This window comes from Megascapheus bottae, chromosome 4, assembly GCF_031878675.1.
Source record: "Megascapheus bottae isolate mThoBot1 chromosome 4, mThoBot2.hap1, whole genome shotgun sequence".
In the NCBI taxonomy this organism is placed as follows: Eukaryota; Metazoa; Chordata; class Mammalia; order Rodentia; family Geomyidae; genus Megascapheus; species Megascapheus bottae.
The window spans coordinates 44,111,073-44,135,107 of NC_143512.1; the positions used below are offsets into that span (position 1 = coordinate 44,111,073).

Consider the following 24,035-nt stretch of genomic DNA (forward strand, 5'->3'; position numbering starts at 1 on the left):
TTTCCATCTCAGTTTTACAAACATCACCATCCACCTGATTATTCAAGTCATAAACTTTGAGCTTGCTGGGTGCTGGTGGCTCACACCTATAATACTGGCTACTCAGGAGGCTGAAATCTGAGGACCATGGTTCAAAGTCAGGCTGGGCAGGAGTGTCTGTGAGACTCTTATCTCCAGTGAACCACCAGAAAATAGGAAGTAGAAGTGGTTCTGCAGCTCAAAGTGGTAGTGCTAGCCTTGAGAAAAGAAAAAAAAAGAACTCAGGGCCAGCACCCAGACCCTGAGTTCAAGCCCCATAACTGCCAACAACAACACCAACAGAAAATCAACTTTGGATTTGCCCTGTATTCTTCTAATCATTTATATCTTCCAATATCCACTTGCAAAATCTCTCTTTCCTTTTCTCTCTCTCCCTCTCATTCTCTCTTTTCTTTCTTTTACTCCCTCTTTGCCCACTCTCTCTGAACTATAACCTAAATTCTACCTTTGTAACTTTCTCTGGTGCTACCACCCTATGCTAACATTTCTCACCTGGATTATTGCAAATGGCTCCTACCTTGAGGATAAGGGCCTATCATCTATCACGCATTCATTCATTCAGAACACCATGCCTATATCAAACAAGCAAGCCAATGTGGCATGACATACTTTTAATAAAACCCTATTGGTATGGGAAAGGACTACTTTGGTTCTTCTTTTCCTGGATCTCTCCTCGCGCTCGCTCGCTCTCTCTCTCTCTCTCTCTCTCTCTCTCTCTCTCTCTCTCTCTCTCTCTCTCTCTCTCTCTCTCTCTCTCTCTCCCTCCCTCCTCCCTCCTTCTCTCCCTCCCTCCCTCCCTCCCTCCCTCTCTCTCTTTTTCTATGAACATCTCCCTCATTCTCTTTCCAACTTCTTTTCCTTTTTGCCCCTTTATCTCTCTTCTTCCTCCTCATTCCCTTGCTGACTAACTAGACATATGTAGTAGAAAAATACTTAGAGTTAGATGTAACTGACAAAAATCAGTTCATATTTCTAGCCCTCAGCAGCCTCATCTATTAAATTAAGAGGCCATCCAGTATAAGTTCTTTAAGTTCTAGAAATCTATTCAAGTATTTATTGAGTTGATTGTTGTTTTCCTTATTCTATTTCCCTGAGGGAAGAAAGCAGATTTGGGTTTTTTGGTTTTGGGGGGGGTTGGCAAAGTCTTTAATTGATCCTTTTCTATTGGGAGTCAGTAAAAAAAATGCACCTCTGCTTTAAGACAGGGTGAGTATTCAATTGTTATTTTGGTCTTTAAGCCTTTCTTAAGAAAAACAGCTCCCAAGAAGAGGCCAATAGGCTACTTACTGTGAAAAGTATCATTTATTAGAGATTGTGTTCCAGATTCTGTATTAAGGCCCTTTGTTTCCTTTAATAATTTAAGATAAATCTACATAAGGTAGAAATTATATTATCACTCGTATTTTACAGAAGAGGATATTAAGATGCAAAGATCCTGAAATACCTAGAGTAACACGGATAATAGATGCATGCTAATCAATGAAATAAATTCTGACCCAGATCTGTCTGACATGAAAGCCCAGGCAAGCAATGCAAGATTATACTATAGCATTCATCTCTTAAAACACTGGACCCCTGAAGGCTTTGTGGTCTCCATTCCCTGCCCCTTAGACTGATGAAACAGAGGTTCCAGTGTCCCAAAGACCACATACTGCCTGGCTTGATACAGTCAACTACACTACAAGGGCTTGGGGGAGAGGAGAAGTGTGCACCGTGTGTTGGTCCTAGGGCCTGACTCAGGACCTGCGTGCTGTCCCTGAGCTTTTTTTGCTCAAATCTCTTTCACTTGCTCTACCACTTGAGCTACAGCTCCATTTCCAGCTTTTGTGGTGCTTAATTGGAAATAAGAGTCTCACAGATTTTCCTGCCTAGGCTGGCTTTGAACTGCAATCCTCAGATCTCAGCCTCCAAAGTAGCTAAGATTATAGGTATGGGCTACTACAAGGGTTCTGAGAGGAGAGACACAATGTCTTATGGAATCTGGTGGCAGCCACATAGGCACTGGATAAAGCCCTTGACTGAGAAGGCAGGGGAAATCATCTTGGATAGTTCAGGCTTTCTAGTGCAAACCCTGTGGATACAGAGTATAAGGTCAGGATGTAGAAAGATTATGGCCAAGATGGAAGACTTATGGTTATGCTTAAACTTTCCAAAAACATTCCATTTCCAAAATCTCCTTACTATTTGCAGAAAACTGCGAGTGCTATTGAGAGAGCACTAATATCCCTAGAGGATTGCTGTAGAAAATGGCTGAAATTTCAGTTTAATTAAGACTCTAGATATTTAAGTGAAAGAGCAGGTCAGCACATTTATGAAAGAATTTCACTTTTTTTAATGCTTCTAAAAATCTTCGGGAAAACTTACTTTGTATCACTGCAGCCTAGACAATAGCAGTGTAGAGTCACCTCGGGGGAAGTTTTTGTACCTGTGGAATTAAGGAGTTTCTTGGCCAACAGGATCAACTGGCAGAATCCCTGGAACTCTATACCACATTTCTCATAGAGAAGTATCTTTGGATAGCTAGAAGCCCCTCACTGAAGGATGAGATTACTGATGTGCCTGGATGTCTTCCTCAGACAGTGAGTGATTCACTGCTGACTGGTTCGCTGCTGACTTTTTTAAAAAGAGAGGATTGTGTGACAGTGTGTATGACTATTCAGATGGTCTTAATTCATTCCTGACGCTGGATTCCTGAAGATTCTTAAATGGTGTTACAAGGACAGAAAGATCTAGAGAAAACCCTTTGGATGTTCTTCACCTAGAGAACAGGAATCCTAGTAAGAAAAGTGAAGAAAGCTGGGCGCAGTGACTCACGCCTGTAATCCTTGCTACTCAAGAGGCTGAGATCTGAGGAGTGCGGTTCAAAGCCAGCCCGGGCACTAAAGTCCCTGAGACTCTTATCTCCAATTAACCACTAGAAAACAGGAAGTGGTGCTGTGGTTCAAGGGGTAGGATGGTAGCTGAAGAGCTCAGGGACAATACTCAGGCCCAGAGTTCAAGTACCAGGAATAACAAAAAAAGAAAAGACAAGCAAGGGAAAAATATGTGCACAATGCAAGACTGTGAAAACAGTACATGAACTCCTGAGGCCAGGGATCCTCAAAATAAAAGGCAATATTGGAGCCAGGCACTCACTGGTAGCTCATGCCTGTAACTCTACCTACTCATGAGGCTGAGATCTGAGGATCAAGGTTCAAAGCCAGGCTTGTCAGAGCAATCCATGAGACACTTATCTTCAACTAACCAGCAAAAAGTGGGAAGTAGAAATGTGGATCAAGTAGTGGAGCACTGGCCTTGAGCAAAAAAAAAAAAAGCCATGCAAAAGTAAAAAAAATCAGAATTAGCAATATATATAATAGGTATTTGAGGAATTAAAAGTCTTCAGGGAGATGTGCATCAACCAAGACCAAGCCAAAGACAGGGAGGGTTTGGAAAAATGGAGGAAGAAGGCTTAGAATCCTCTGTCTAGAAAGTGCTCAAGGCACTTTCTCATCACCCTTACCTTGGATGTTCTCCAAGTGACTCCTCAAACTTAGTGTGTGGTCCAGAGAAAGACAGAAATACTGCCAATAGCCATAATATATCTACAGATGCATTTCTTCCTTTCCTTTTACTTCCTTAGTCATGTTCTTTCCAGTCCATCTAAATGGTGCACCAATTAAGTCTACTTCTGAGTTTCTGGTTTATTCTATTGAGTTTCTGATTTATTCTATTTAGTTAACAGCTGTGGTGTTAAAAGATTTCAACAAAAAAAAAATAATAGCAATGACACAGACATTAAATCCAGGTAAACAGTCATAAGCTTTTATTTCTCTTTACTCAAGAAAGATATTACTGACTGTTCACCAGAAGAATATTAAATACTTTATCCATCCCACAGAAATCTCTTTTTTCTTCCCTCTTTTCAAAATGAACTTTCACGTTCCAATTGTCTTGAAAGTATATTGAGACATGACATTCTAAGCAATCACCAAGAAGTGGAAAGGAGGGCAAATGGCTATAATTAACTCTGTTTGTATACCAAATAGACCTATATTTCACAATAAATATTCCAACAGGAAAATCGCTGAAAGAGGGCCAATTATGTTGAGAGGTTTTTCTATATGGCATTTGTCAAAAGAAAAAAAATGCTGCACTTTCTATTTGAAAAAAATGTATTTCCTGGAATAATGCAAGATTATACACTTATCAAAGAGAAAAAATGAACAGTTGTCTTGAAATAAAATGATAAAGCATATTTCTTTTCAGTCGTAGAATTCTGCCATTGGATGAACATCCCCTCATAAAAACACAGAGGCACACACAAAAGGGTGCAAATCGTATCTGCTTAAATCCTGAACCAGCACTGTCACTGAGAGAACACAAGGAAACAGAAATCTCACCTACACATGGGCCTGCTATAGAAAACGTCCATTTTGCTCCTAACCTCACCACTCAAAATATAATTACCATTTGCAGCTGAAATCTTTCTTGCCTTTACGATTCTTACCTCAACTGTGGCGCACTCATTTATTCTTCCTCCACAACTTGTCACATAACTGTTCATCTGAGTTTGTAGGAGGAGAAGAGAAATTTTTTTTCAGCATTCCTCTTTGTTCTTGTATCCATTTTGCCCCTGAAGTCTCATGGTTACAAATATGGCTTTCCATCTAATTTAACAGAAGATTTTTACCTACATTTTGTGATGCTAGCTACAACTTCTGTCATCAGGTCCTTTGTGACCCCTTGAAGTAGAACTGATTTGAAGTGGGGAGGAGGGGGGAAATCAGTCCTTTGATCAAGACATTCCTGAAGAGCTCAGTACACACACTCAGGAATAGGGCTGGTATCCGAGGGCACTGCCAGCATCTGTTCTGAAAGATGGTAGCTTCTTTTCTGAGCACTCAATGCCCAGGCCATCTCAGCTGTGAAATATCTTACTACTTTGAGTATTTACCAAAGAAAATCTTTATCAAGTTCGGCTATCCAATCCTTTAAAATTATATTCCCAGGGACTGAATGCTCATACGTACGATCCTAGCTGCCCCAGAGGCTGAGCTCTGAGGATTGCCGTTCAAAGCCAACCCAGGTAGACCAATCCTTGAGATTCTTATTTACAATCAAACTGGCACTCTGCTCATAACCAAGCAGACTCTTTCATGTCTCCCCACAAAGTGCTCCCAGGGAGAATCCAGAAACTAGACTGCCTCCTGAGTGTGTCTTTCTCTGTCTTTATCACAAGTCATTTGTCTGTGGCATTTTATCCTGTTGATCTCTTTCTCCTTCAGGAAACTCTCTTCGCAAGCCCTCTGTGATATTATCTATTGCAGTTTCTTATGTCTCTCTTCAAGCAAATTGCTGTTCCCTTTCTCCAGGAGACTCCAAGATTGTTGCCTGTCTATCCCCTCACGCAGGGTCATCATATCCACCACTCGCTCCATATCTATAGCGCAAAGCTGTACATTTATTGAAAAACTAAACTTTTCATTCAAGTCTGATTTCCAGCCCAATTTCCTGTTTAGCCATCATTCCACCAACCATCCAGTCTCACAAACCTAGCAATTATGCTGGATGTCTGCTTCACCACAAATCCTCATGTTTGCCAGCTTGATAAATAATTCCAGTCTGTTTTCTCTTCTTAGTAGGTCCTACATCTCTCATATCTATTCTCTCTCCTCTGCCACAACCTCAGTTCAAACCCAAATATTTTCCCCCTGTTTCTCCATCAGCTTCTAACTGGCCACACTGTTTTCCCCAGATTCCCTCTACAGGTACCAGAATATTTCAGAAATGACACTACATACAAATACATACAAGCATGCACACACACGTGCTTATGCACACACACGTGCTTATGCACACACACATACATACACAGACACAAATACACAAATCTAAAACTTTCTCTCACAAATGTTTATGACCCTCTGTACATTCTATTATCATATCTCCTATAGCATATTCTAATGTGTTGGGTTATTTTTCTCCCCAGCTGAACTATCACTCTGTTGAGAACAGCCTCCTGGCTTTGTGAGCCCGGTGTATATCATGTCTAATGTAGCAGTGCTCAGTGATCATATGTTAAATGGATTATTTGAAAAAACAGTAGTGATACTAACTGAGAAGAAATCAAACAGGGAGCTTAAAACGGGCCCTAGAAAAAAGGTCTCAGTAACCAGGTATTCCTAACTTCCATTGGATCACTCATTCATCCTGTTTTGAAAATCTGATGAAAAATTAAGAAATTTCTCCACGGGAGGCAGGGACTTCATCTACACACACAAGACAAAATTTTACATGGATTTTCAGGGGGGTTCTTTACTGACACCTTAACTCCAACATGTCACAGAAAAATAGATTGACTGTATTAGAGTTATGTGTGACTAGAAATGTGACTGTAACAGAAAGAAAAATGAAATTTTTACTGTACTACACATTATACAAAACAACTTCAATGAATATCAGATTCATTAAAGTATAAAATAAAATTCAAAACATCAATGTTAATAAAGTCTTTAATAAAAATAAATAAAGTAAAATTCACCTATAAAGTAGCAGGGAAAATTATATTTTATAATCTATGAATAAATATAATACTACTAATCTACAAAGGAAAGGGCTAACAGATTGGACAACTTCTCTACAACATAAAGCAGCATGAATTAAGAAAAATGACAAAAGTGTATGCAGTATGTGAAATACATTAAGACCAAATTACTTATATAGAGGAAGTACATAGAGTGACTCTAAATCAATAAAAAAAGTTGTAATAGAAAATAAATAAGAATAGATATTCATTCAAGAACAAATGTCCAATTAGTAGAGGAAAATGTGTTCCATATTTACTAATCAAGGAAATATAAATTAAAACAACTAGATCATTCTTCTTAATACCCCAGATTGGCTAAAATTAGCAAGATTGATGTCATAGCTGCCAAGAATATGGGTAAAATAGATGCCCTCATCAACTGATGATGAAAAGGGAAATGTGTATTATCTTAAGTGGCCATTTGGCAGCACCTGTCAATACTTTAAATGTACATACTGTTCTACCCAGAAATTCCACAGGTAAGCCTCTGATGAGAATAACAATTATGATTACATCTGTGCACAAAGAAGCCTCAGTAAGGATATTTACTGCAGCATCATTTATAGTCAAAAAAGTTAAAGTCTACATAAAGGAGGAAATACTACAATACAATTTTAAAGAATGCAGTTGATCTACTGGCACTTAGACATGTTGCCAGATACCACTGTATGGACAATATCAGTCCTTTTTGCTTTTTAAAAAATCCTATACACTTGGAAACACACTTAAATTTAGGTCTGTGCTCAAAGACATGGCCAAATAGCATTTATCTCAGAGGAGGGGATAGAATCCAGGAGGGATGAGAAGTTGAGATGTTTACTTTTTATTCTATATTATTTGATCCTGTTTGAATATTTTGTAACCAGGTTAAATGGGAAGATTTTTAAAGGGAAGCATCCCACCATATTGCCCAGTTCTTTCATTCATCATAGTCTATGGAATTTCTTCAAATTTTGCCAAATTTCTTTCATTTGTTTTTGCCAGTCCCGGGGTTTGAACTCAGGGCCTGAGCACTGTTCTTGGACTTTCTCAAGGCTAGAGCTCTACCACTTGTGCCACAGCCCCGCTTCTGGTTTTTTCTATGTATGTGGTACCAAGGAATTGAACCTGGGTCTTCGTGCATGTTAGGCAAGCACTCTACCACTAAGCCATGCTCCCGGCCCTGCCAAACTTCTTTTTGCTGACAAAACCACAGAAGGGCTCGCTCTTGGTCTACACCAGAACCTATGGGCCTGGGCCATCACCAACTTTGCTTCTAGGGGTGGTGGGCTGTATCACACACCAGTTGCATTTCCTGAAAAAAAAAATTCTGGGTTCTGATCATGCTGGGTATTTTGTTGTTGTCATTGTTTTTGTTGTTGTTTCCTTTGAAGATTTTTCAGAAGCAACTGCAATTCTGTATAAGTGGATAATATTCAACGGCAGGTCTATATTCAGTTATAAATTAAATGGCATTCCTTCGGTACTTAGAATGTTGGATATGAAATATACAAGTTTATGAGACCATTCTCATAACCAAATGGGAAACAGAAATGATAAAGGAAGCCACATTCATTCTGCTACAACTCACTAGGGTAATCTCCCATTAATCCCCTGCATCACAGCAATTAGCCATTCATTTCACCCTGGATTTGCTCTAGATAATCAAGTTTTAATACATAGGAATTCCTTCTCTTAGATTCTCTACTGCTAGGTTGTATTTATGGCACTTCCATTTATTGTTCTATTTATACTGCTGCCTCCTAATAAATTCAAATGTATAATATATATTTTAAATATATATAATATATGCATGGATATATGTATGATATATTTAACTATATGCATGTATACAGGTATGTGTATGTATATATATATATATATTTGTTTAATTCTTCCATTAGCCACCAAGCTAAGTGTTTCTGATCTGTTTTAATCAGCCAGACAGTGCCAAATATTATCAGTTTCTACTAATAAAAAATACAATTCAAATTTTTATCATTTTCAAAATTCTAAATACATTTCACATAAACAAAAAAATTACAATTTTTTCCTTAATGTACTATGTTATCTCTCATCTCTTTTGCTGTCCCTTGGGTATCTCATATTGTTACAGTATTTCACCTGGATATCTGATATATTGTATATATGCATATTTGGTTATTTGAAATCAGATAGGGAAGGGGGGAAAACAAGATGAGGGGTGGAGGGGGAGGGAAATGGGGACCAAGACATGAGAAAGGGTATCAATGTATGTGAAGTAATGTATCTTCAATCTGGTGAATATAATGTAACCCATCTATTAATTACAGTAAAAAGTACATAAAAAATTACAATTTTTATTGGGAGAGGGTCCTCTCACAGCATTTAGGATTCTATCAACATTAGGATGCCCAGAATAAAGAAACAACAGCTTAGGATTTAGAAAGGCCTGGATTCCAGAAATTCATAGCAAAATTAACCTGAAAATAAACCCAGATTCCCTTTTCCCTTTCTCAGATCCAGAAATCTTCACCCATGTCTGGCTGGAGCATGTTCCCATGAAATCCCTCAAGAAAGCCTGCAGACTCAAGTTGGTCTTCACCTCACTGCTTACCACATTGCCGTAGTGAGGGCTGGTGACAAGAGCTGGTGATGTAAGTTGGTACCAAAGGCAAAGCCAGACTTGCAACTCGTTTCACTTTCATTTCCTCTGGGCCCGGGTTCTGTCAGAGAACAATGGAGAAAGGCCTACATGCAATCAGAGAGCACTTTTCTCCATGGACAATTTGCTTTCCTAGTCTAGCTTCCTAAACACAGCTAAACCATAGCCTACCAAAAGACACCGATGAAGAAGATAGGCACTGTGGACCATCTCTCGTTCTCCAGGGTACTCAACCTCCAGAATGACTGACATGAATCAGCTTTATGCTTGCCTTATTTAAATTGGCTAGCCTCCTCAGTATATGTTATTATAAGTAATGTGCCCACACGCCACAGATTTTAATGCATCCTAGAAAGGAAATTACTGCCAATGGTAAGTTATGTGGCATTCCTGACCAAATTAGTTGATTATTCATCTCAACACCAACAAAGTCAGCCTGTATTGGACCATGAAGGAAAGGGAGAAGTATCCAGAAATCACATAGATATTTTATAATTAACACTTGGGAAATAACTATTTGGAATTCATTCCTGCAGGGCTAAATTGAAAAAAAAAAAAAAAAAAAAAAAAAAGGTCTGCAGAGGTCATGCAATCTAAGCTTCTGCCTCAGCCTGCTGCATACTCCAGGGATCCATTAGTGTAGTCCAACAGAAAGGAAAAGTTACACACACCAAGAAAATATGTGCCTTGCTGCACATTTGACAGCTACATTTTTTCCTAGGGTTACTCCACTGGAAGTAGAACAAGATGTTAAGAATAATTTAGGAAAAGTTAGGTCCTATGAAAGTTAACTAAGACACAAATACATAAAGCAGAAAACAAGATAGACGAGCCTCAGTGAGCTCCAGTCACCTCTCACCTGGCTGACACAAGGTGACTCAGCCAGCTCATTTCAACACATCAGTTGGCAGATGAAAACAATAGGAGTTCAGAATTAATTCCCTATTTCTAAACTTTTAGTTGTTCTTAATCCACATTCCCTAGATGGCTTAATTGTTTATAGGCTGAAACTATGATCTAGCATAACACTGGGTTAATTACACCCGTGTGGTTGCCAAGGACAGAAAGAAATTCAGATAAACTACCTCAAGCAGTAAGGGCTCACTGTTCAGATTGACACAGCAATGTGTGTGGCTTCTCCTTTCTCTGCTCTTCTTGTACTCCCACCGTCCCTGTGGCCCTCAGTCCAGCTGGCTGATCCTCTCCATATATCTCAAATTCCAGAAAAAGTCTTAAACTTACTCCCTTAGGTAACTGCCAGTCCATTGACTTCACTCCCATTGGTCAGAGCCATTCCTGCAAGGTATTCTCCAGCCTGCGAATTGGATGCCCTGATGTCAAGTGACTGACTCTGGTCCAATCAATGGGTGCCCATTGTACAAACCCCAGTGGAGGTCAGCTTCTTGTGGCAAGGGGTCATGAAACAAAGCAGTGCTCAGGCCCTGAGTTCAAGCCCCAGGACCAGAAAAAAAAAGAAAAAGAAAAACATCAAAGCTCTGCTGGAATAATTAAGTCATATCAGAGGGTCCCAGGACCCTCTGTCTCTTGGTGCTTCTGGCTGTCATGAGGTGAACAGCTCTGTTCCTCTACACACTCTTATCAACATGATATACTGCCTCATCACAGGCCCAAAAACAAAGGACCAAGCCAACCATGCACTAAAACTGTGAATGAAAATAAATCTTTTTGTCAAGTGCTAATGGTTGACACCTATAATCCTAGCTGCTCAAGAAGCTGAGATCTGATGATCACAATTCAAAGCCAGACTAGACAGAAAAGGGTGTGACAGTCTTATCTCCAAAGAACCAGAAAACACGCCAAAAGTAGATCTGTGACTCAAGTAGTAGAACATCAGTCTTAAGTGAAAAAGCCAAGAGAGAACACAAGGCCCTGAGTTCAAGGCCCAGTACTGGCACAAAAATAAGTAAATAAAATCCTTTCTATTTTTCAGTCATTCTCTTGGCTACTTTTCATAGGATTAAACAGTCTGCATGGTGGGTATCTCTGATATATGTCTGTGTCTCACTGCCACCAAATGCTGAAGTAGAAATAAGCCATAATTTGGGAGGCAAGAGTCCTTCTGTGAGCAGGACCAGCTTCATGGACTCACCATCTGTATAGTTTCAAGGCATCCCTGCACTTAGAAGGGTCCATACTTGATTCAGTGCTCTTCTGTGTCCATCTTGAAACTCTTCATCATTTTTTAGCAGGGCCCCATGTTTTCATGTTTGTACAGGGACTCACAAATTATGCAGCTGCTCCTGCACAGGACTGGTTTATTATATTATAAAAAGTGAAAAGAATTTTATCAAATCAAGTAATTTCAGATCCAGGCATTCTTCTGAAATTCTCTGTCCAAATATTCATTTGACAAATAAAAAACTGAGGTCAAAGAGAGGATAATTGGCTTAATCGAGGTGAAGACTGGCAATGTTGATTAGAACAGATTCTTACTATTGCAAGTCCAGACTTCTCATTTCTCCATGTAATAGGCTTCCCCTGATACTGCCTGACACTGGTCTGTTTTGCCAGAGTATTTAGTAAAGTACTTAGAAATCTCACAAAATGAAAACTAATACAAAAACACAAATCAATCGTTTTTGTTCAGCTCTACACCTTATTTCTTTACCTACGACCTCCTCAAAACAAATTCCACTGACAGTTCTCAGAATCTACAACAAAAACTAGGTGGAGGAATGTAAACCAATAGAATCTCTAAGGAAGATCAGATGTTAATAAAATGCTAATCCTAGATAGAGTTGCACAAATAAATAGACAAATAGACATGTCAAACTCTTTGTTTTGATATTACTTATTACATTAAAAGATTGGAAGCAACTGAACATCCATCCACAGAAGCCTGTTTTTTTACAAGTCCTATGTTCGTGCATATGGGGAAGGGGAGAGAGGTGAAACAGTCTGTTATATTGTTTCATGAGGCAGCAAGATGATAAAGAGAATATGGAGGCATCTACTGGCATGGGAAAGGATATATACCCATACACTCTGGGTATTATATTTGTACATGCACATAATTTGTCAAAAAGAGCCCCAGGACTGGCAAAATAATAATAATAATAATAATAAAGTTAGGTGCTGGTGGCTTGTCACTATAATCCTAGTTACACAAGAGGCTAAAATCTGGGGATCTCAGTTCCAAGCCAGCCTCCAGTGAAATCTAAGATATTCTTATCTCTATCCAGCAAAATCTCACAGTGTTACATCTACCATGAGCCAAAAAGGCAGAACAACTGAAAATCCTGAGTTCAAGCCCCAGTACTGAGGAGCTAATTAAGCAAGTACCTGAAAGAGGGGCCTCAGGATATTGCAGTCCTAGAGCATACCTACAGCAGTACACAATATATCACTGGTATCATTTTTCAGTAAAGCCATTGCTGTGACCTGTATATTAAATACAACTTATATACAAAAGAAGTTAAATGTGTCAAATTGAAAAGGGGAAGCAGTTTTATTCCCTTCTCATCCTATTGGGCACAAACAGAAAATTTTGAAAAGCTTTCAAAAACTGCATAATCCTTTGTTTATTTGGTTAACGGCACAGCTGTGTGACACAGTGGAGGAAATGAGAATTGTTCCCAACTCTTCCTACAGAACATTTTCCTCAGGTTAGGGACGGAAGCGCAGTCCTGACAATGGCCTTGCCTCCCTTGGGAAACAAAGGACAAGGAAGGCCTGTCCCGACATATCCTCCTATTCACCCCTTTCCCTGTGTTCCCTATCCCACACAACAGCTCAAAGAACAAATTCCTTGACACCCTTCTCCTAGGTAGATAGTATCTACTTTGACCAACAGAGTATGGCCCAATTGGTGCTAGGCCAAGTCCAGGCCTAGGTGCTTGGTAGGTTTTGGTTTTTTTGTTTGTTTGGTTGGTTTTTTTTTTTTTTTTTTTGGTCGGTTGTGGGGTTTGAACTCAAAAAACCTGAGCACTGTTCCTGAGCTTTTTCACTCAGGCTAGTAGCACTCTACCACTTTGAGCCACACTTTCACTTCCAGTTTCTAGTAGTTAATTGGAGATAACGGTCTCATGGGCTGGGAGCAGCGGCTCACGTCTGTAATCCTAGCTACTCAGGAGACTGAGATCTGAAGATCGAGGTTCAATGCCAGGCCGGGCACTAAAGACTGTGAGATCCTCATCTCCAATTAACCACTAGAAAACTGGAATTGGTGCTGTGGCTCAAGGGGTAGGGCAGTAGCCTTGAGCTGAAGAGCTCAGGGACAGCACCCAGCCCCAGAGTTCAAGCCCCACGACTGACCAAATAAAAAAAGAAAAAAGTCTCATGGGCTTTCCTACCAACCTACGGTGTCTGTAGTCAATGCCATGGGAAGCAAAAGAAATCACCTAACCAAGCACTGCTCAGACTTCTAACCCAGTTATATCCCATTGTGGGATACCACCACGTTTTAGGATGGTATTCTATACAATAATACAAAACCAGGTTATCATGCTATCAAATATTAAACACTGATACCTTCGAAACTTTCATACTCAAAAAATCAGTCTTTCCTAAATTACCTTCAAATAATGATAGAGCTATCTCTTCTGGACAACGTGGCTACTGGAAAGAAAGGTTCATTTAAAGACAACAGAAGAATTTCTCTGTCTCACAGTAGCATGATGAATCTGAACTGATCAGCCCTTAACTCCCACCCTTGCCTCTGCAGGGATCCTGGTGAGGATCCTCGAATTTGCCAGCCCTTTGGGAGGGGGTCACCAAAAGGCCTACTATCCGCCCCAGCTGTTCCAGTACTCCACCAACATCCATCTGATCATGGAGCTCACAGGTCCTTACTCTAGGGTAAGAGCCGGACCTTCTAGTTTAGTCCTGTTCCTCTTGGAGAGAAACAGGGAAGGAAAGCTAAGTCTTGGAAAGAGAGACTCCTGGATTAACTTCAGCCCACAACGACTGGCATTCGCCGCCCACTCCAGCCCATGTGCCTGTTCTCACCACCCACAAGGTTGCCAAGGCCTGAGGGAGGTGGCACCTGCAGGAATCATAATTAGAGATTTAGCTCTCAGAGAACAAATTCTTCCTTCCAACATGCAAATCTAGTGTTCGACTTCCAAACATCGAACTAACTTTCCAACACATCGTCAGACACTCGTGAGATAGGAGAGCAAGAGGCTAGCTCTTCTGAATTATAGACATGGCCCTGGAGTTCAGAAAAAGATATTTCCGAGAGGAAGCAAGATGGCGCCGAAACAATAGAGACCCAGCCTAGCTCTCTCCCACAAACAGAAAAAGGTATTTCCCGGGTTGAAGCAAGAATAGAAACCCACAATAAAGGAGGGTGAAAAAGTCAGCAAGCGTGGCTCAGCAAAATCTAGGTTGTACCAAAGCAACCTGGGCAGAGAAGCTACAAGGGAGGCAAAGCAGAGCTGCAAACAGGCCTTTAGTCACCACCACCACCACACCCCCATTTCAAAGGAATACATTCCCATTCAATTTCTTAAGGGAGTAAATTCCAATTCAGTTTCACCACTGTCTAACATAAAGACATGATCACTCAATTTTGGGGGGCTGGGGGAGAGATCAATCTGTCATAGGGCTTCTACTTAGGGCCTGCACACTGTCCCTGAGCTCTTTTTGCCCAGGGCTAATGTTCTACTATTTTGAGCCACAGCCCAACTTCCAGTTTTGAGTAGTTAACTGGAGATAAGAATCTCACAGAGCCTTTTCTTCCTGGGCTGGCTTCGAACCACAATCCTCAGATCTCAGCCTCCTGAGTAGCTAGGATTATGGGCGTGAGCCACCAGCATCCAGCTTGATCACTCCAATAATATAACTCCATGAGTGGATATTATTAAGGACTGGGGTTTAATTTGAGAGGATGCTTCCTCAAATGTTAAAAGGAAGAAGGGCTGGGATTTTCCTCAATGAGGTAATTTTTTCAATCCCTCACTTTAAGTGAAATTATTAAAGGCAAAACTATCTCCATCATTGTTCTTGGATCAGATCTACAGAGCAAGAGCCAAGCAAGAGGCAGAGGAGGGAAGACAGAAGGGCAAGAGCCACCCCAGTTACCTGTCTGGTTGCTTAGACTGGTCCAATTTCACTAAGAATCACAAAAACCTCTTCAGTCCTTCTGCTTTGTCAACCTGACCTTTTTCAATTTCTTTTTCCTTTCCCCATTACCCTAAGGGAGTAATCTAGCCATCCTGGCTTTCTTTGCATGCAAAATGTAACAGTTCTTTTTTTCTTCTTTCAGATAAAGGCAGGCTTAAGGAGGAGAAAGGGAAGAGGGGGGAAAAAAGTGCCTGGCTTCTTCAAATTAGCTCTGAAATAAAAGTCACTGCCAGATGTTATATAAAAGGTGACGTAATCCTAAAGTACTTCATTACATATGCAGCTCAGCTCTTCAGCCCAGGAGGAGTTTATTACATTTTGTCGATTCCATTTTCTGTACCCACATCATTTTTACATAATTTTTCCTGCCTGACAGACATCTTCACATTTTCACAGCAACCCATCAAGATAGCATTACCACAGCACAGGGAACCGGGTTAGCAGTTTACAAATAACAGTGCTAATCAGTCAGATTTGTCCCCAAGATACAAATCAAGGATAAATGGTCTATCCATGCATGTTGAGAACTATATCTATTTTAGAATAATGGTGAAGAAAACTGAACACCGTCTCCACTGATACTATGTTTTTTATGAACATGCACCAAATCTAATCTACAAATAGGAAAATGGGGGAAGTGCTGGTCTAAACTTATTCTTGCGATTCTCTTCATTTTCCTAATAAATTCTTGGCTCAGAGTGAAATAGCCATTGCAAATGCATTAAGATCGAACTCGCTGCCTTCTCAGATTGGCACGACATTTAGAAGCAAACACACCATATGTACTAATGAAATATCTAGCTACTGAGATGCCTAAGTGCAAACACTGCGAGACACTTCCTCCCACTTGCCAGTTGCTGAGCATCTTTCCCCATTTCCTGGGTACTTACACCGCCACTGCCCCCTCCTGCTGGAAGGCAGAAGTGCAGGCTGGTCCCTTCCTAAAGCGATAAAGGAAATAGATGAAGGAATGCCTTCTCCTATGTATGTGTCCCCCATACCTGCATATATGTATGACCTTGTCACACAGACATACTTCCTGGTACAAATTTGGTAACAAGCAGTAAAATAACCATGATTATTACACTTTTGACAATTCATCCATGTGTAAACCATGCTCACTTTCCTTTCCTGAAAAGGTCTGTATTTCTAGAGGAAGAGGAGGAGGGTGAGGGGGGAGGAGGAGGAGGAGAAGGAGGAGTAGGAGGAGAGAAGGAGGAGGAAGAAGAAGAAGTCCTCCTCATCTTCAGTTTATTCCCACATGTATATTAATTTCCTGAGGCTTCCAGAGTAGCACAAATCGAGTGGCTTGAGACTACAGAATGTGTTGTCTCACCACCATTCTGTGGAATGCCAAAAATCAAGGTATCAGCAAGGCTCTTCCCTAGTGATTTGTGTGTGCTGCAGGTCCCGGCCATTCCACGTTTTGTGGAAACACTGCTGTAATGATTGTCATATGACTTTGTCCCTGTGTCTTGTCTTCACATGGCATTCTTTTCTCTGGGTCTCCTCTATTCTGTCTTTTTTTTTCTCCGAACATCCCACTAGCCACCCCTTACTAGTGTTTGAACTCAGGTCCCAAGTTTGCTAAACAGGTACTCTTACAACTTGAGCCATCTTCCTACCATCTTTCTACCTTCAGCTATCTTCTCTTCTTATAAAAATAGCTGCATCTTGGATTAAGGGCCAACTTTACTGCCTTGTGACATTATCTTAATTTATGTCTCACATTCGTAAAACCCAATTTCCAATAAAGTCATAATCTCTCCTTCCAGGGTTAACATATTGGGGAAGGGAAGGGTTAGGAGACATAATTTATCACACAAAATTTATCTTCATTAACTTTTACCTAACTCTGCCCAATTACCTAAATCTCCTCTGAGTATATTCAAAACTAAGTTTCTCTCCACTTTCACCTTCTACGTCACTGTACTCGCAAATGAACTTTCCCTTTATAATTGGCTGCAGCTACAGGCCACAAGTTCAAACAGAAAAACAGGACATGTTTTTTTCTCAACAGTCTCATTGGCCTATGGTATCATGTGTCCATCTCAAGCCAATCCTAAGAGCAAGAGGCCACTATGTGCACGCAGATGCAGGTCTAGGTCCCAGGCTCTACCCCTTAAGCTAGGTATGGAGGCAACTTCACTTCATTGGACACCCTGAACATGAGAATGAGGTGAATCCATAAAAAGGCACATGGATGCTGGACCCCAAAACTAAATTGCAGTTCCAGAGCACTTTAAGAAAGGTTATTTGCTCTAAGACTAGAAAATAGATTTGGTCTCTGTCAATGAATTTCATGACAATCTTCTCACTCCTGGGAGGTTAAGAAGGAAAAGAAAACTAATTCGAAATATATTCAAACCTACATTTTATAGGAACTGATATGGTAATATCAAATATTATCAAATATTTGGGGAAATGCATGTCACCTTAATTCATATTCTAGAATATTTCAGGAGAAATCAGTGTCCCAAATATAATTTTTTCCCCTCATCTTGGGAAAGAAATCCCCTCTGGCCAGATCCCCATAATTCCACATTAGAATGGTGCAGAAAATTGTTTTTTTTTAAATCTGACCAGACAGACTGTAACCATCCTACTGGAGAAAATATTCTCCTGCTGAGATGCCACAAGAAGTTTTCCTCAAGTGGGTTTTTGAACTGCATGCAAGTTGTCCCACATCATGTAACCCCGTCTGCAAGGAGTCTGAGAAATGATTTTCCCCTCCTAGGGGTGTGGAAACAGAGAAGTTTTGGGTTCCTCTGTATCAGTACATCTATTGTTCTTTCTGCATTTGCTCTAATTTTTTTATGCTTCTGAACTACATATCACAAACTTCAGCAGTCACCTGATTCATAAGAACTAATAACCCAACCATTGTTCCTGAACAGAGAGCCTCCATAAGGCAACACAAAGGCCTAAAGACATAAAACTCAAGACAACAAAACCACACTCATCCACACTGTTAGGGGGAAGAAGGAGAGGATGATGAGGATTCCCTGAGAAAGTCCTCATCTGAAGAAGAAGCTGGACCATGGGCCAGCAGTCTCACCCAGGCACCTCACTGGGCCTCAATCTCCTGAGCAGAATGACCCAACACATATGTTCTAAATACTGTTCCTGATTCTTCCATCACAGCTGGAAAAGGAGTGTTGTCCATTTAGTTAACACAGCTGTGATGGAAACCCACCTGGGAGAGCCAGCACCTGTGTAGAGATGCCAGTCGGCAGCTTATTATTGGAGCTGGTTTTAAATACTGTCCTTGCCAATAAGTCCTCTGTGGCATTCTGACAGCAGAGGGAGGATTCCAGTGGGATGGGGAAGCTAAGTGTTGGATACAAAGCTGCCAAACCATCAAGCCCAAGGGAGACAGTCTAAGAAGCACCCTGCCTAAACATGGAGCATTTATAATGACACATCCTGACATCCTGTTCCCAAAAGCCATCACCTCACCTCCTAAGGGATTTTAATGGCTTTAAAAACAATGAGCTCCTTATTCCAGGCAATAGGAGCAAAGAGCCAATTTTCCAGACCTACCACCTCAACCAAATGTGCCAAAGAAACAAAGAAATCAGCTTTTTGTGTCTTACTCTTCCATTTGCCATCACCCTGTGTGTGAGCTCCAGAGATTTGATAGTGCAATCTGTATTGAGAAATCCCGGCCAACAGTGATTTCTCAACCCAAAGACATTCAGATCACTTACAGAGGTCCAGGCATCAGTGGCTCACACATATAATCCTAGCGACTCAGGAGACTGAATTCTGAGGATAATGATTCAAAGCCAGCCGAAGGCAGGAAAGTTCTCAAGACTAGTATCACCAAAATTTGGCTGGAAAGTGGAGCTGTGACTTATGGTAGAAAGCTAGCCTGAAAAAGCTCAAGGACAGTACCCAGTCCTTGAGTTCAAGCCCCAGTATCAGTTCTTTAAAAAAAAATACCTATAGCTTTTTTTTAAAAATATACATGAATATCATATCCCCTTTCTTTCTTTTTTTGCCAATTCTGGGCCTTGAACTCAGGGCCTGAGCACTATACTTGGGTTTTCTCAAGGCTAGAGCTCTCCCACTTAAGCCACAGCACCCCTTCTGACTTTCTTCTATGTATATGGTACCGAGGAATTGAACCTGGGTCTTCATGCATGCTAAGCAAGCACTCTACCACTAGGCCAAACTCCCAGCCCTAAATCCCCTTTAAAATGTTTAATTGATCTGATGGGAAAATGAGGCCTCAAGTCTCCCAGACTATTGAAGTATGAACCACAGTAAGCCCATAAGTCAGTATTTCAGATTCTGAGGAACCATACACAAATCTATCTTAAATTCCACTGGAGCCACAGATCCATTTCTGGATTTTTTTAATGGTTAATTGGAGATAAGAGTCATATAAACTTTCTTTCCCCAGGTGAATTTGAACAATGATCCTCAGTCCTCAGTCACCTGAGTAGATAGGTTTACAGGCATGAGCTGCTAGCACCTGGCATTGTAGTGGGTTTTTTTCTTCTGAAGTAAATTACCTGTCTTCTGTGATCATCAGTTTTAACTTTTTGAACTATACCAATAGTCCTTACTACTATGTAGCACCTATTTAGCCCCGTACACCAAGCCAACAAGCTCAGCTGTAGTTATTTCTATAACACCCAGGACTCCCCAACCAAAGGAGCACAATTTTCCCAATTTAACAAATAAGAGACTCCATAGCTAGGAAATATTAGAGCTGAGATTCAAATCCCAGTCTTCTGACTCCAAAAACAACAACTCTTTCACAATGTTCCATTGCCCACAGAAAATGTTAGAAGGTTAGAAACTGTGCCCAAACAATAAAAGTAAGCATTGGTATAGCAAAGAACAGAGTCACTCTGATGTTCTCTCCTACATAAACCACAGAAGACATTCCTACATCTCACCTTCCCACTCACAAACACATCAGAGAAGTCACTAAGGCATTCAAAGAAAACACTTTCTGAGCCTGGCACTGGTGGCTCTTACCTGTAACCCAGCTACTCTGGAAGCTGAGATCTGAGAGTCACAATTGGAAGCCAGCCTGGAAGAAAAGTCATGAGACTGTTATCCCCCATTAACCACCAAAAAGCTGAAAGTGGAACTGTGACTCAAGTGATAGAGCACTAGCCTTGAGCACAAAAGCTCAAAGACGGTGGCTCAGGGCTTGAATTCAAGCCCCACAACCAGCACACACAAGAAGAAAGAAATAAAGGGAGGAGGGGAGGGAGGGACGAAGGGAGGGAAGAAGGGAAAGAAATAAGTTAATACTTTCTGGTTAATCTGTGGGGCATTTAACAAGATCATTTCTAAACTGTTGTACAACCAGGTCTTACAGATACTTGTTCCTTGTGACTGGTAGAAGATCCAAGAGACAAATGACATGTTTAGGTAAAGGACACAAAATGCTTTCTGACAAGGCAGTCTATGTTCTTAAGCAGGACAAGTTTCTTGAGAGAGAAAAGAGACAGTAGGGAATCCCACAACAGTGCTAGAGATAATTACCTCACTCAAAGCACTGGAACACACCCATTCCTTACCCTCATAAAGCTTCCAGTGTAAAGGTGAGAAGGCTAGGATTCATGAAATAAATAATCCCACAAATATAATTGTGAAAAAAAAAAGATAGAAAGGAAGTACCTTGGGGTTGTGTGACAGCATGAAACAACGGGATACATGACGTAAGTAGGGACAAGGAGGACTCACGTAGGCTTAAGAATATCCTTCTTGAGGAATTTGTATGCCCCCAGTAAGAAAAGACTGTCCCCAAGTTAGCTGAAGATATATTCTGGATTGGTGACAGATAGATATAACTTGCTTTCCAACTTGTCTTCAAAGCCACCGTCCAAGTTACAAGATAACTGATTAAGGTGTTAACACCTTCTGATTCTCCTAGCTGTCTTTTCTTCCAAGGTTGGAAACTGGTTTTCTTAGTAGGGCAAGAACTTGGACTTTAAGTCAGGGCCTCGGTGCTGTCCTTTTGTCTCTTTAGCTCAAGGCTGGTGCTCTATCACGTAGTCACAACTCCACTTCCAGCGTTTTCATGATTAACTGGAAATAAATCTTACCGACTTTCCTTCCTGAGCTAGTCTTAAGCCATGATCCTCAGATCTCAGCCTCTTGAGCAGCTGGGATTACAGGCATGAGCTACCAGCACCCGGTAGAGTTTAGACCTAACAGCATGAGGACTAGACCCAATTCTCTGCCTTTTCTGGCTCCCCCTATCCCGCTCCTCCTCACTGTCCACATCTAGCCTCACCACTACATACGTATAGTTTAACAATAATTCTCCTCTATCTTCAAAAATAAGGAAATGGGGATTCTTGCTAGCTCTTTTGGAACAAAGGAAGTTTCCTAAGCTCTCCACAAGCAAGTGAATTAACTCCATGACCAATGTTTGGTCAGCTATACTCCCAGCGCTCTTATCTAAACCCAGAAGAAAACCACACTACCATCCACAAGCCCTCACTCACTTGTAGCTATACAAAAGTTGGAGAAGTATCACCACTGAATATTTAGATCCTTGTAGAATTGGTCCAGACTTAAAAAGAAGAGCTGTTCCTCTCTACTCAGCTGTTAGGAGGCAGCGGCCGCCTCACCACGCCTTCCAGAGGCAAGAAAGGCTATTATCTACCGTGTGGATTTAGTGAAGCAAAGAGAAGTTTGATTTCTTTGTAGATAAAAGAGATGATGTAAATGAGAATTTTATCTTGCATGGAGGAGTGACAAAGTAGGAGAATGAATCCTACTTGATTACAATCTTCCATCATTCTGATTTTATAATTACTGAATGGAATCAATCAGCTTTCAATTGTTACCTTGGTGAAAGATTAAAACATCATTACTTGTCCTACATATTTCACACTTTAGCAAATTTTAATAAACCAAATGCATGAGAAATGGTTATATTATCTTTCATGATATTGGGATGCTAATGGCATTTCTATTGATTTTAATTCACATTTGTTGGCCAAAACGAGTCAGATTCCAGCGAAGCATGGAATCCTATAATCAACACTAACAAATGAAGACTAGTGAACACTGAAATGGCCCAAATGAAATCATTAATCAGAAATATCATAAAATGATTGCCAAAAACTAGGGCAGTCTTATTTTCCTAATGAACATCTTTTATGCTATATTGGTTCATCTGTAACTTTTGCACACTAGGGAATTTCTCTGTTTAAAAAAAAAAAATGTTGGTCATGGGGCTTGAACTCTGGGCCTGGATGCTGTCCCTGAGTTTTCACCTCAAGTCTACAACCCTACCCCTTGAGCCACAGTGCCACTTCCAGTTTTCTAGTGGTTAGTGGTTAATTGGAAATAAGAGTCTCACGGACTTTAGTGCCCAGGCTGGCTTTGAACCTCAATCCTCAGATCTCAGTCTCCTGAGTAGCTAGGATTACAGGCTTGAGCCACTGAGCCTGGCTAAAAAAAAAAAAAAAATTTGGCTAATTTTTTGGCCCAGTCCTCTCATCTGAGGTACACTCATAGTAGCTACTTTTCAAAGTTTTCCTTTCAGGATGAAACATGACCATTTTCAGCATACTTCAATCAGACTGCATTTCCAATGTAAAACCAGTATTAAGAAGAGTTGGTCTTTATTCTCCCAAATTCTTTGTTTTAATGTTCTCCAATATTTATTCTTCTTTCTGGCTAACATTAGACCATATTTTCTCTGTTCTGGAAGGGTCTGCTATCTAGAGTTCAGATTGGCAGGAGGTATATACTGAGTGTGGGTAAAGAGACAATAAGAGCAGGTTGTTAAATGCTCTTACAAAGTGAATTTCTCTCTGGCTCTCTCTCTCTCACATAAACACACACACACACACACACACAGACCATCCTAAACTGACCTATAAAAACTATGATAAATATCCTCTGTGTGATTCAATTTCTTGTAAGAGGTAGAAGGGCAGTGTTTTGCTTCAAGGATGTAAAAGATAAAATATAGTTGGCTTTGGAAACTTGTAAGACTAGTAAGCCCAGCTTTATAAGAGCAGGGCTGTGCTGAGTGTTTCAAGAAGGGCAGTGTGGGGCTGAGCTGAGTGTGCAAGTGTCTAGGAAGGTGGGAAGATGGGTGATAGAAAGGTGGAAACCAGAGTCCCAGCAACATCATTCAGGTTTTGAATTAAAACTAATCCTCAAAAATCCTTCTTTAGGGGCTGGGAGTTTGGCCTAGTGGTTAAAGTGCTTGCCTAGCATGCACGAAGACCCGGGTTCAATTCCTCGGTACCATATACATAGAAAAAAGCCAGAAGTAGTGCTGAGGCTCAAGTGGTAGAGCTCTAGCCTTGAGAAAGTCCAAGGACAGTGCTCAGGCCCTGAGCTCAAGCCCAGGACTGGCAAAAAAAAAAAATCCTTCTTTATTTCAGATTGATTGAATTTCTTTTTCATTTGGGTTTCAGAAAAACCTAATGACACCAGTTCTACACTATTTTTCAGTTCTAGTTCAACTCATCTGCCACTCTGTTAATCAAATTTGTATTGCCCCACATCTTCCTTTAAGGTTATTTAAGCTTTTACCACACACTGGTGACTCACGCTTGCCTTCCTAGCCACTCAAGAGGCTGAAATCTGAGGACTTCAGTTCTAAGGCAAGCCAGAGCAGATAAATCCAGGAAACTTTTGTTTTGTTTTGTTTGCTGGTCCTGGGGCTTGAACTCAAGGCCTGGGCTCTATCCCTGAGCCTCTCTATGCTCAAGACTAGTGCTC

At 40.7% G+C, this 24,035-nt stretch overlaps 1 long non-coding RNA gene across 1 annotated transcript in view; it reads right to left on the minus strand.

The window, feature by feature from the left end:
* Positions 1–15,374, minus strand: part of LOC150064351 (uncharacterized) — an 89,684-nt gene extending 74,310 nt beyond the window's left edge. The window contains exon 1 of the long non-coding RNA XR_016535154.1: positions 15,276–15,374. This is a non-coding gene — a long non-coding RNA (uncharacterized LOC150064351). The remainder of the gene's footprint in view (positions 1–15,275) is intronic.
* Between the last annotated feature and the right edge of the window lie 8,661 nt (positions 15,375–24,035).